This window comes from Pristiophorus japonicus, chromosome 12 (genome assembly GCF_044704955.1).
Source record: "Pristiophorus japonicus isolate sPriJap1 chromosome 12, sPriJap1.hap1, whole genome shotgun sequence".
Taxonomy (NCBI): domain Eukaryota; kingdom Metazoa; phylum Chordata; class Chondrichthyes; family Pristiophoridae; genus Pristiophorus; species Pristiophorus japonicus.
In genome coordinates, this window is record NC_091988.1 from 113642916 (window position 1) to 113655425 (window position 12510).

At 46.2% G+C, this 12510-nt stretch overlaps 1 pseudogene; it reads right to left on the reverse strand.

Annotated features, from left to right (window-relative positions):
- Positions 1-6730: 6730 nt before the first annotated feature.
- Positions 6731-11711, reverse strand: LOC139276841 (zinc finger protein 436-like; annotated as a pseudogene).
- Positions 11712-12510: the final 799 nt, after the last annotated feature.

Genomic DNA, 12510 nt, shown 5'->3' on the forward strand with positions numbered 1-12510 from the left:
CCCAGGAGAAGGACATCCACACGGGAGAGATTGGGCTATTTGCCCATCTCTTGCCCAGTGAATGTGCTTCAGACTTTTATGCCTGGTAAAAGCAGGCACATAGCTTACTTTTACTAGTGTAAGAGTTTTAAAACATATAAAAATAAAATTTAAATACACATTCGTGTAGTAAAAACCCTGTCCACTAAAGTAAGTTTATTTTAAACCCTATTAAAACACATTTAAAAAAAAACATCCAAATATTTTTTTTCTAAAACATTTAATTAACTTTAATTTCAATTAATTTTAAATACGTGTGGTGTTTTTTTTAATTTATTATATTGTGTTTGGGTGTTTTAGGGGGTTATTCTCATTGATAGTAATGGGAACTCATAAAATCAGAGATCCCATTACCATCAATGAGAATACTACACCGTGATTGGTTGTCCAGGCCCACATGACTCCAGCTTCTCCGTCCGTATCTAGAAGACGGGGGCGCGCTGCTAAGTGCCTCGAGAGAAGGCCTTCCACCGGGATCACCAGGTACATTCGTAGAGAAATTTCAGGTCGGGGGCGTTCGTCCGAAGGAAGCCTCCAACCAGAATTTCAGGACCATTAAGAGTGCTCATCTGTGACCGGACGATTACCACAAGCCTATGGTTATCACACCTATACAGTCCGTAGACTCACACCCAGACATTGGGCCTTTACTTGTCCAGCACGTCAGCCCATAACGCGGGTACAGAGGCTCAGTAATGTTGCATTCCTCAGAACAAGTAAAGTACAACATCATACTGGCCAGCTTAACAGAATCTCATCATATTTATGGTGCCATGAATATAATGTAGTCATTAATAAATCCAGTAGGGAATTCAGGAGAAACTCCTTTACTCAGAACATAAGAACATGAGAAATATGAGCAGGAGCAGGGGAAGCTTATGTTAAATACTGCAGAAAGCCAGTGAGAGTACAGAAAATGCAGGGGTGAAACTAAAATACGTGGCATGATTAAGAAGTTTGTAGATGATACAAAAATTTGCTGTGGGTTGGTAGTGAGGAAGAAAGCTGTAGACTGCAGGAAGATAGCCTAGTCAGCTGGGCAGAAAAATGGCAAATTAAATTTAATCTGGAGAATTGTGAGGTAATGCAAGGGATACACAATTAATGGTAGGATACTGTGAAGTTTAGAGGAACAGAGGGAACTTATCCATGAAGATAGCAGGACATAAGAAATTAAGAACATAAGAAATAGGAGCAGGAGTCGGCCATTTGGCCCCTCGAGCCTGCTCCACCATTTAATAAGATTATGGCTGATCTGATCTTGGCCTCAACTCCACTTCCCTGCCCGCTCCCCTTGACCTTTGACTCCCTTATCATTAAAAAATCTATCTCTACCTTAAATATATTCAATGACCCAGTCTCCACAGCTCTCTGCGGCAAAGAATTCCACAGATTCACAACCCTCTGAGTGAAGAAATTCCTCCTCATCTCAGTTTTATTGGGCAACCCCTTTATTCTGAACTATGCCCCCACGAGGGGAAACATCCTCTCTCCATTTACCTTGTCAAGCCCCCTCAGCATCTTACACGTTTCAATAAAATCACCTCTCATTCTTCTAAACTCCAATGAGTATAGGCCCAACCTGCTCAACCCTTCTTCATAAGACAACCCCTTCATCTCAGGAAACAACTTTGTGAACCTTCTCTGAACAGCCTCCAATGCAAGTATAAAACCTCCTTAAATAAGGAGACCAAAACTGTATGCAGTACTCCAGGTGTGGCCTCACCAATACCCTGTACAGTTGTAGCAGGACTTCTCTGCTTTTATACTTCATCCTCTTGCAATAAAGGCCAGCATTCCATTTGCCATCCTAATTACTTGCTGTACCTGCATACTAACTTTTTGAGTTTCATGTAGAAGGACCCCCCGATCCCTCTGTACCGCAGCATTTTGTAATCTCTCCTCATTTAAATAATAATTAACTTTTTTATTTTTCCTGCCAAAGTGGATAAGCTCACATTTTCCCACATTATACTTCAACTGCCAAATTTTTGCCCACTCACTTAGGCTATCTATATTCCTTTTCAGATTCTTTGCATCTTCCTCACAACTTGCGTTCCCGCCTTTCTTTGTTTCATCAGAAAATTTGGCCACATTACACTCAGTCCCATCATCCAAGTCATTAATATAGATTGTAAGTACTGATCCCTGTGGCACCCCACTAGTCACTGTTTGCCAACCTGAAAATTACCCATTTATCCCGACTCTCTGTTTTCTGTTAGTTAGCCAATCCTCTATCCATGCTAATATATTACCCCCAACCCCATGAGCTTTTATCTTGTGCAGTAACCTTTTATGTGGCACCTTATTGAATGCCTTCTGGAAATCCAAATACACCACATCCACTGGTTCCCCCTTTATCCACCCTGCCCGTTACATCCTCAAAGAACTCCAGCAAATTTTTCAAACATGATTTCCCTTTCATAAAACCATGCTGACTCTGCTTGATTGAATTATGCTTTTTCAAATGTCCTGCTACTGCTTCCTTAATAATGGACTCCAGCATTTTCCCAATGACAGATGTTAGGCTAACTGGTCTATAGTTTCCTGCTTTTTGTCTGTCTCCTTTTTTAAATAGGGATGTTACATTTGCGGTTTTCCAGTCTGCTGGGACCTCTCCAGAATCCAGGCTATTTTGGTAGATTACAACCAATGCATCTCTGCAGCCACTTCTTTTAAGACCCTCAGATGCAGGCCATCAGGTCCAGGGGACTTGTCCACCTTTAGAGAGTGGTGAGAATGTGGAAGTTGTTACCACAAAGAGTAGTTGAGGCGAATAGCATAGATGCATTTAAGGGAAAGCTAGATAAGCACATGCGTGAGAAAGGAATAGGAGGATATGTTGATAGGGTGGGTGTGGTGCAGAAACACTGATGGACCACTTGGCTCAAATGACCTGTTTCTGTGCTATACATTCTATGTAACACCATCAACTGTCAAAAAAAGTTAATCATCAGCACAACAGTTTGGAAGATTAAACAGCATTACAAGAATTTATAAAACATTTATCCATTCAACGTTCATGTCACTACCAGCTTTCTACAGGGCCCTGTGCTACAGAACGGTGTGAACTCCCTTCAGATTCCTGATGCTCAGACACCAGCGCATTCACTGATGAGAGACCGTTCTTTCCTTCACGTGCAGTTTTCTCTGTCCTACTGCTCGTCTGGGTTCGGTTCTGCACCCACTGGTGAAGGGATACAGATATTCCAGTGATTTTGCGGACCTGGACATTCGACAGTCAAAGAAAGACTCCCTGTTCTGGACTTTAGTTCATCAAAGTTATGGTTACTGATTTAACAGTTCACACAGACATCAATCAGTAGATAAAGGTGAAGACCAAGGATTTGAGCGTTAAGGCGGGAGAGCGATCAGCTCTTGTCGCACTTGAGGTTCTTCTTCTGTTTGGATGCCGTCTTCCAGGCGAAGCTTCTTCTGCCGTCGTCAACTAGTAATGGAGAAATAGGCGGCCTTCAAAGAGGAGATGGTTCGGGGACAGGTTTGGTACAAGGAGGAAAGGGTGGCCGACTAAAGCCAGAGCTCCCTGAATGACGAAAGAGTTAGAGACTGGGATGAAGCAGAGAAAGGGGCAAATTACAGATGTCAGCTCCATAATACAAGGGGAAAATCAGGCTGAATATAGAAAGTACAGAGGGCAAGTGGAAAAGAAAATAAAAGTGGCAAAGTGACAGTTTGAGAATCGAATGGCAGCTAACATGAAAGGGAATCCAAAGGGCTTCTCGGCATATTAACAGTAAAAGGCTTGTCAGAGGAATGGTGGGGCCGATTAGGGACCAACATGGAGATGTATTGGTGGAGGCAGAAGGCATGGCTGAGGTACTAACTGAGCACTTTGCATCGGTGTTGACCAAGGAAGAGGACTTTGCCAAAGCTACGGTAAACGAGGAGCTTCTGGGATACAGGATTCTAAACCTTTAGATATAAAGGCCAGCATTTCATTGACCGTTCTGATTATTTTTTGAACCTGTTCATAACATTTTAATGATCTATATACATAGACCCCCAAGTCCCTTTGGACCATTACTGTTTCTAGCTTATCACCAGTTAGAAAATACTCTGTTCTCTCCTTTTTTGGTCCAAAGTGGATGACCCCACATTTGCCCACACTGAAATTCATTTGCCACAGTTTTGCCTATTTGTATAATCTATCAATATATCTTTGTAAGTTTATGCTCCCATCCCCACTGCTTACGCTGCCGCCTGTCTTTGTGTCATCTCAAACTTGGATATGTGGCTTTCTATCCCATCATCTAAGTCATTAGTACATACGGTAAATAGTTGAGACCACAACAGATCCTTGTTGGACAGCATGAGTCACATCGTTCCAATTAGACTTCCTGCCCAATATTCCCACTCTCTGTCTCCCGCCACTCAGCCAACTTCCTAACCAGCTCAATCGTTTGCCTTCAAATCCGTGGGTTTCAACTTCAGCTGACAGACTCTTATGAGGGACTTTATCAAAGGCCTCCTGGAAGTCCATAAATAACATCCATAGACATTCCCCTGTCCACTACTTTAGTCACCTCCTCAAAAAATTCAATCAGGTTTGTTAGGTATGACCTGCCTTTCACATATCCATGCTAGCTGTCTGATCAGCTGAAAATGTTCACTATGTTCAGTCACCCTATCCTTAATTATAGACTCTAGTAATTTCCCGATGTGAAGCTAACTGCTCTCCAATTCCCTGGTTTTCCCCTCTCACCTTTCTGAAATAGTGGAGTGACATGAGCAATTTTCCAATCTGAAGAAATGGTTAGCGAACCGAGAGAATTTTGGGAGATTATAGTTCTCACCTACTTCCTTTAATCCCTGGCTTGGAAACCAGCTGGCCCTGGGGATTTGTTACTCTTCAGTCCCATTATTTTCTTCATTACTGTTATTTTAGCGAGACCCTGTCCCTGATTCAATATTAGTTTCCTTGGGCTGACCCGCGTGCTATCCTCTTCCTCTACTGCAAATATGACGCAAAGTAATGATTCACTTTGTGCGCCTTTCCCTTATTTTCATTCACAATTTCACCATTAGCTGTTTTCAAGAGGCTCACATGGCTCCCGACTGCTGTCTTTTTCCTATAATTGTAAAAAAGATTGTGTTGATTTTGATAAGGTATTTTCATAATCCTTTTTGTAACTCTTCCTATCTGTTTTGTCACCTGTTGTTGTTCTTTGTATCTCTCCTAATCACCAGGATCTGTGTTATTTGTTGCATTTCTGTATGCTTTTTATTTTAGCTTTATGTTGTCCCTTACCTCTTTAGCCGTCCAGGGCTGTTTTTTTCACCAGTAGAGCTCTTGCCGCTCACGGGTATCTTCTTAGGCAGTCCCTCAGAGTCGAGGATGACTTGCTGCCACACTAAAAATAAGTCCCCAGGTGACTGAAGAGTCCAATGCCGGACCTACAGCCTCTATCACGGGTGGGGCAGGCGGTGCTTGGAGGAACAGGAGGTTGGGGTGCATAGGTTGCCGCACACTCTTTCCGCTGTCAACGCTTGGCTTCAGCTTGCTCTAAGATAAACTTTGAAAGTAGAGGAAGAGAGAGATTTTGGAGTGCAAGACTCTAGCTAACATCTTGTCCTATTAATGAGCAGGTTTAAGAGTCCACTTTCAGCAAATTTAATGCTGATAGAATATAAACCACCTTTGGGTGAAATGTTGTGATCATTGAGGTGAGCAGCACATGTCGCATCAAACTATGTCCAGTTAGATACAGAGTAAAGCTCCATCTACACTGTCCCATCAAACACTCCCAGGGCAGGTACAGCACGGAATAGATACAGAGTAAAGCTCCATCTACACTGTCCCATCAAACACTCCCAGGACAGGTACAGCACAGGTTAGATACAGAGTAAAGCTCCCTCTACACTGACCCATCAAACACTCCCAGGGCAGGTACAGGGGGTTAGATACAGAGTAAAGCTCCATCTACACTGTCCCATCAAACACTCCCAGGGCAGGTACAGGGGGTTAGATACAGAGTAAAGCTCCATCTACACTGTCCCATCAAACACTCCCAGGGCAGGTACAGCACGGGGTTAGATACAGAGTAAAGCTCCCCCTACACTGACCCATCAAACACTCCCAGGGCAGGTACAGCATGGGGTTAGATACAGAGTAAAGCTCCATCTACACTGTCCCCATCAAATACTCCCAGGGCAGGTACAGCACAGGTTAGATACAGAGTAAAGCTCCATCTACACTGTCCCCATCAAACACTCCCAGGGCAGGTACAGCACAGGTTAGATACAGAGTAAAGCTCCCTCTACACTGTCCCATCAAACACTACCAGGGCAGGTACAGCACGGGTTAGATACAGAGTAAAGCTCCGTCTACATTTTCCCATCAAACACCCCCAGGGCAGGTACAGCACAGTTTAGAGGCCTCTGTGCATGATAAGGAGGCTGTGATTCCCATTACTCATATTCCCAACTACCCACAGAATTTTCAGAGCAAACCTTTCTGGAGACATCAGTCCATTTACACTAATCTCCTGTCTGATATAATCCCATCCCAGTCACTGACACCAATCTCCTCCTGTCTGATATAAACCCACCCACAGTCACTGACACCAATCTCCAGTGTATGTCAGACTGAAGTTGCTTACAATCCTTATGAGCTTTTACGCTATTCCTAGTCGAGTTTGAGATCTGCAATGAAACACTCCACACACCTCAGTCCGAGCAGAGGCTTTATTTTTAACATGCAGATTCCACAATAATACAACTCGTGTTAAATGAGTGTTAAATATTCATACGGGACATTCTACAAAGGAATACATTGTAATATTCATATCGTAAGACTCAATCTAACAAGCTGTATCCTTGACCTCAGACTTTGATAATTGCCAAGCCTGGGAGGCACGAAAGGAAGGTCGATTCTTTTAAAATGCCAATTAGAATGACATTATCATCACTCGATGTCAAACCGAGAGCCCCCGCTTTACAGGGGCACAATCAACACCAAATTAGAATGAAATCAAACCCGAATACTGTTGCTGGTGTGTGCGGTGCCCAGCGGTCAGGAAGGTCTGCAGCGTACGGGCAGCCTCCACCTGCTCCCTCTCCAGGGACAGCCCAAAGGATGTTCTACCCTGGCTGTAGCCGTCAGCTTTCTTCCCAGGGTGCTCTCTGACCCAAGCTGCAAACTGTTCTTGTATTTAAAGTCCAATAAGGTGCAGCCCATGTGACTCTGGTTACCTCGGCCAATCAAACCATTACGCTGAAAGACATTTATCAAACAAAACATTCCACTGGATTGCTGTTTAGGTTTCATCGAGTATCCTCTTCCTGTTTCGTTGGAGCTACAAGGAATCTGTGAGTCAGAACAATGTCAGAGTTTGCTTTTACTTGGGCATTTCAAAAAACAAATCGCCTTTGTGATTCCAGCCAGTCCCCAAACTGGCAGAGTTCTCAGCTCTGCCCGTTCTGTTCACACCAGGTCTGTTTCATCTTAAAAGGGATAATTAGTGCCTGTTCTGTCTGAGGTGATTACAAGCTAATAGTTTACTAGACACGGGTCTTTAATACACAGTTCACTAATATTAAACATACATCTATATAAAACAAAGCAAGACTTTACTTTAATCATTACATATTAAATCTGATCTACTAAAACCCAGTTTTCTTACAGTCCACTCCTGAGCCTATAACCTTCAGCGGGGTCAGTGGTGGAGTTCTGCAGCGGGAGTGATCCCAGAGTAACTGCCGGGATCGCACTCCGTGTATTCTTAGTTATCCTGGTATTTAACACACACATCAATAAAACAGGGAATTCCTGGGAACACGCTGCAGGTGCTTCTTTATCTGGAGTTTGAATGTCTGTTGTATAATTGTAGCAGCAGTTAACGGGCTCCTGTGAACTATATTTGCTATTTTCATGCAGACTTTAAGCTATTTATTTTAAACGGGTTTATTTTAAATGGGTTAACAAACACCTGCATTAAAATAGTGGGCTCAGGACTGTCCCACAAATACGTTAAATGATTGACAGTCATTTTTAGACTGGAAACTTCAACCAGGCATTGCACTGTCAGGAACAGATCGCAGTTTTACACCAATCTCGGATTTGACAGCACCTTCCCAGCATTCACCGTTGTTCTTCCTGATTCTAAACACTGCTGTAAAGGAGCCTTCTGTTCCGTGCCTTGGAGCTCTGAACCATGAAAGATACCGAGGTGGGAAAGACAAAAATCTATATCCAGAATATTAAACTCCAGCCCAGTTACAGGGGTTACTAACAGCAGCAGAAACAAACTGACAGAATGAACATGATTCAGTCCTGGATGTGATTAACAGCAGAATCCAACCCCTGCCATCACATGTGAACTTGCTGGTGTGTCAGCAGGCTGGATAACTGAATGTATCCATTCCCACACTCGGAGCAGGTGAACAGCCTCTCCCCTGTGTGAGTGCGCTGGTGTGTCAGCAGATCCTTTGTGCTTTTAAAGCACTTCTCACAGTCAGAACATTTAAAAGGTCTCTTATCGGTGTGAACAAGCTGATGTTCAGTGAGGTGCGATGACCGAGTGAATCCCTTCCCACACTCAGAGCAGATGAACGGTCTCTCCCCAGTGTGAACTCGCTGGTGTGTCAGAACATCAGATGAATTAGTGAATCCCTTCCCACACACACAACAGGTGAATGGTCTCTCCCCAGTGTGAATGCGTTGGTGTGTCAGAAGTTTGGATGCTCGATTAAATCCCTTCCCGCACGTGGAGCAGGTGAACGCACTCTCTCTCGTGTGAATGCGCTGGTGTCTCAGAAGCTCGGCTGAACGAGTGAATCCCTTTACACACATGGAGCAGGTAAACGGCCTCTCTCTAGTGTGAACCCGCTGGTGTTTAACAAGCTCGGATGAACGAGTGAATCTCTTCCCACACATGGAGCAGGTGAACGGCCTCTCCCCAGTGTGAACTCGCTGGTGTATCAGCAGGCTGGATCTCTGAGTGAATCCCTTCCCACAAACGGAGCAGGTGAACGGCCTCTCCCCAGTGTGAATTTGCTGGTGTCTCAGAAGGTTGGATGAATGAGTGAATCCCTTCCCACACTCGGAGCAGATGAACGGCCTCTCCCCGGTGTGACTGCGCCGATGAGTTTCCAGCTTCGATGGGGAACTGTATCCCTTCCCACAGTCCCCACATTTCCACGGTTTCTCCGTGGTGCGGGTATCCTTGTGTCTCTCCAGGTTGGACGATCAGTTGAAGCCTCGTCCACACACACAACACGTGTACGGTTTCTCCCCGCTGTGAATGGTGATGTTTTCAGGCTGTGTAACTGGTTAAAGCTCTTTCCACAGTCAGTGCACTGGAACACTCTCACTCGGGTGTGTGTGTCTCGGGCCTTCTCCAGTCACACTGATGTTTGAAATCTTTCCCCACAGACAGAACAGACAAACATTTCTCCTTCCACATTGAAAGGTCGATGATATTCAGGTCCTGGTGAATGGAGTGACTCTGTCAGATCTTGAAGTGATGTTTGGTTTGAATTTCCCGCCTGCACATTCTCCCCTTCAAATAACCTGTAAAAGGAGTTTACAAAAGTCATCACTGTAAATGCAGGATAGAAATTTGCATTTTTCTCCCTTTCTCTCCTGAGGGTGCTGTGTGATGGTGGGGTTCGGCCCCAGTCCTGTACCTTACCCAGTGGTAATTCTCAGCCTGTGAGCCTAGACAGCAAGCTGCCAGCAATTCGACCATGGGGAGCAGCACAGCCGCTGTCCCTGGCTGATTCTGTCTCCCAGAGCCGAGGCCAAGGGTAGCACACCAACAACAACTTGCATTTACATAGCCCCTTTAACGTAGTAAAATGTCCCAAGGGGCTTCACAAGAGCGTAATCAGAATTGATCTTATGGCAAAGGCAGCTGAAGGCACAGCCGCCAATGGTGGAGCGAAGGAAGTGGCTGCAGGCAGGTTTTAGGGAGTTAGGGAAGATGTTAAGAAGTAGGACCTCAAAGGTAGTAATCTCCAGATTACTCTCAGTGACACGCGTCAGTGAGTACAAAAATAGGAGGATGGAGGAGACGAATGCGTGGCTGGAGAGATGGTGCAGGAGGGAGGGCGTCAGATTCCTGGGGAATTGGGACTGGTTCTGGGGGAGGTGGGACCTGACCATAGAATCCCCTATAACCATTGCTCTGTTGACCTTTCTCCTGTACACCCATGGTGCTACGGGCTGGGATCTGGCTGCACTATCCTGGAGAACCATGATGAGCATGCCAGGAGCAGCACCAGGCATACCTGAAAATGAGGTGCCAACCTGGGGGAACTGCAACACAGGACTACATACATGGTAAAAAGTGGAAGCAACACACTATCGACAGGGCTAAGCGATCCAACAATCTACAGATCAGATTAAAGCTCTTTATTCCACCATCAATCTGAGGGTGAACAAGACTGTTCGCAACCTGGGTGTCATATCTGACCCTGAAATGGGTTTCCAGACACATATCCGCGGCATAACTAAAACCACCTTTTTCCACCTCCGTAACATTGCCCGTCTCCACCCCTACCTCCGCTCTTCTGTTACTGAAACCCTCATTCATGCCTTTGTTACCTCTAGACTTGACAGCTCCAACTCACTCCTGGCCGGCCTCCCACATTCCACACCACGTAGACTTGGGGTCATCCAAAACTCAGTAGCCCATGTACTAACCTGCACCAAGTCACGATGACCCATCACCCCTGTGCTTTCTGATCTACATTGGTTCCTGGATAAACAATGCCTCCATTTCAAAATTCTCATCCTTGTTTACAAATCACTCCATGGCCTTGCCCCTCCCTATCTCTGTAATCTTTTTCAGCCTCACAACCACACAAGATGTCTGGCTCCTCAAATTCTGGCCTCTTGAACATCCCTCATTATAACTGCTCAACGTGCCTTCAGCTGCCTGGGCCCTAAGCTCTGGAACTCCCTCCCTAAACATTCCCGCCTCTCTACCTCTCGTTCCTCCTTTAATTCGCTCGTTAAAACCTACCTCTTTAAATAAGCTTTTGATCATCTGCCGTAATTTCTTCTGTGGCTCAGTGTCAAATTTATCTGTTTGTCTGTAACACCTTGGGACATTTTACTACGTTAAAGGCGCTCTATAAATAAAAGTTATTATATCCAGTCGTGAATGGTGTTGGACCATTAAACAACTAACGGGAGGAGGAGGCTCCATGAATATCCCCATCCTCAATGATGGCAGATCCCAGCACATGAGTGCAAAAGACAAGGCTGAAGTGTCTGCAACCATCTTCAGCCAGAAGTGTCGAGTGGATGATCCATATCGGCCTCCTCCTGAGGTCCCCACCATCACAGAAGCCAGTCTTCAGCCAATTAGATTCACTCCACGTGATATCAAGAAGTGGCTGAGTGCACTGGAAACAGCAAAGGCTATGAGCCCCGACAACATCCCGGCTGTTGTGCTGAAGACTTGTGCTCCAGAACTAGCCGTGCCTCTAGCCAAGCTGTTCCAGTACAGCCACAACACTGGCTCCTCCTGGGCTCCTAAGATGGCGGCCATGAAAACCACTGGTCCTACCCCCTCTCTGGTCCCCTGGATTATTCTCACCATTTCCTCTCCCGCCAGTTGCAAAACATCTCGATTCTCGCCGCCCACGATTCCCCCGGCCCCTGATGCCGTTCCTTTACTGGTGTACTCGCCGCTCGATGCCATCGGATTAGGAAACGGAGCCAAATCGCCGAGTTGGAGAGGCCAGCAGTGAGGTCAGGGCCCAGGAAAGGTTCCCCACGGGTCAGCAACAAGGTCAGGGCCCAGGAAAGGTTCCCCACGGGTCAGCAACAAGGTCAGGGCCCAGGAAAGGTTCCCCACGGGTCAGCAACAAGGTCAGGGCCCAGGAAAGGTTCCCCACGGGTCAGCAACAAGGTCAGGGCCCAGGAAAGGTTCCCCATGGGTCAGCAATAAGGTCAGGGCCCAGGAAAGGTTCCCCACGGGTCAGCAAAAGGTCAGGGCCCAGGAAAGATTCCCCACGGGTCAGCAACAAGGTCAGGGCCCAGGAAAGGTTCCCCATCGGTCAGCAACAAGGTCAGGGCCCAGGAAAGGTTCCCCACGGGTCAGCAACAAGGTCAGGGCCCAGGAAAGGTTCCCCACGGGTCAGCAACAAGGTCAGGGCCCAGGAAAGGTTCCCCACGGGTCAGCAACAAGGTCAGGGCCCAGGAAAGGTTCCCCATGGGTCAGCAATAAGGTCAGGGCCCAGGAAAGGTTCCCCACGGGTCAGCAAAAGGTCAGGACCCAGGAAAGATTCCCCACGGGTCAGCAACAAGGTCAGGGCCCAGGAAAGGTTCCCCATGGGTCAGCAACAAGGTCAGGGCCCAGGAAAGGTTCCCCATGGGTCAGCAACAAGGTCAGGGCCCAGGAAAGGTTCCCCATGGGTCAGCAACAAGGTCAGGGCCCAGGAAAGGTTCCCCATGGGTCAGCAACAAGGTCAGGGCCCAGGAAAGGTTCCCACGAGGCC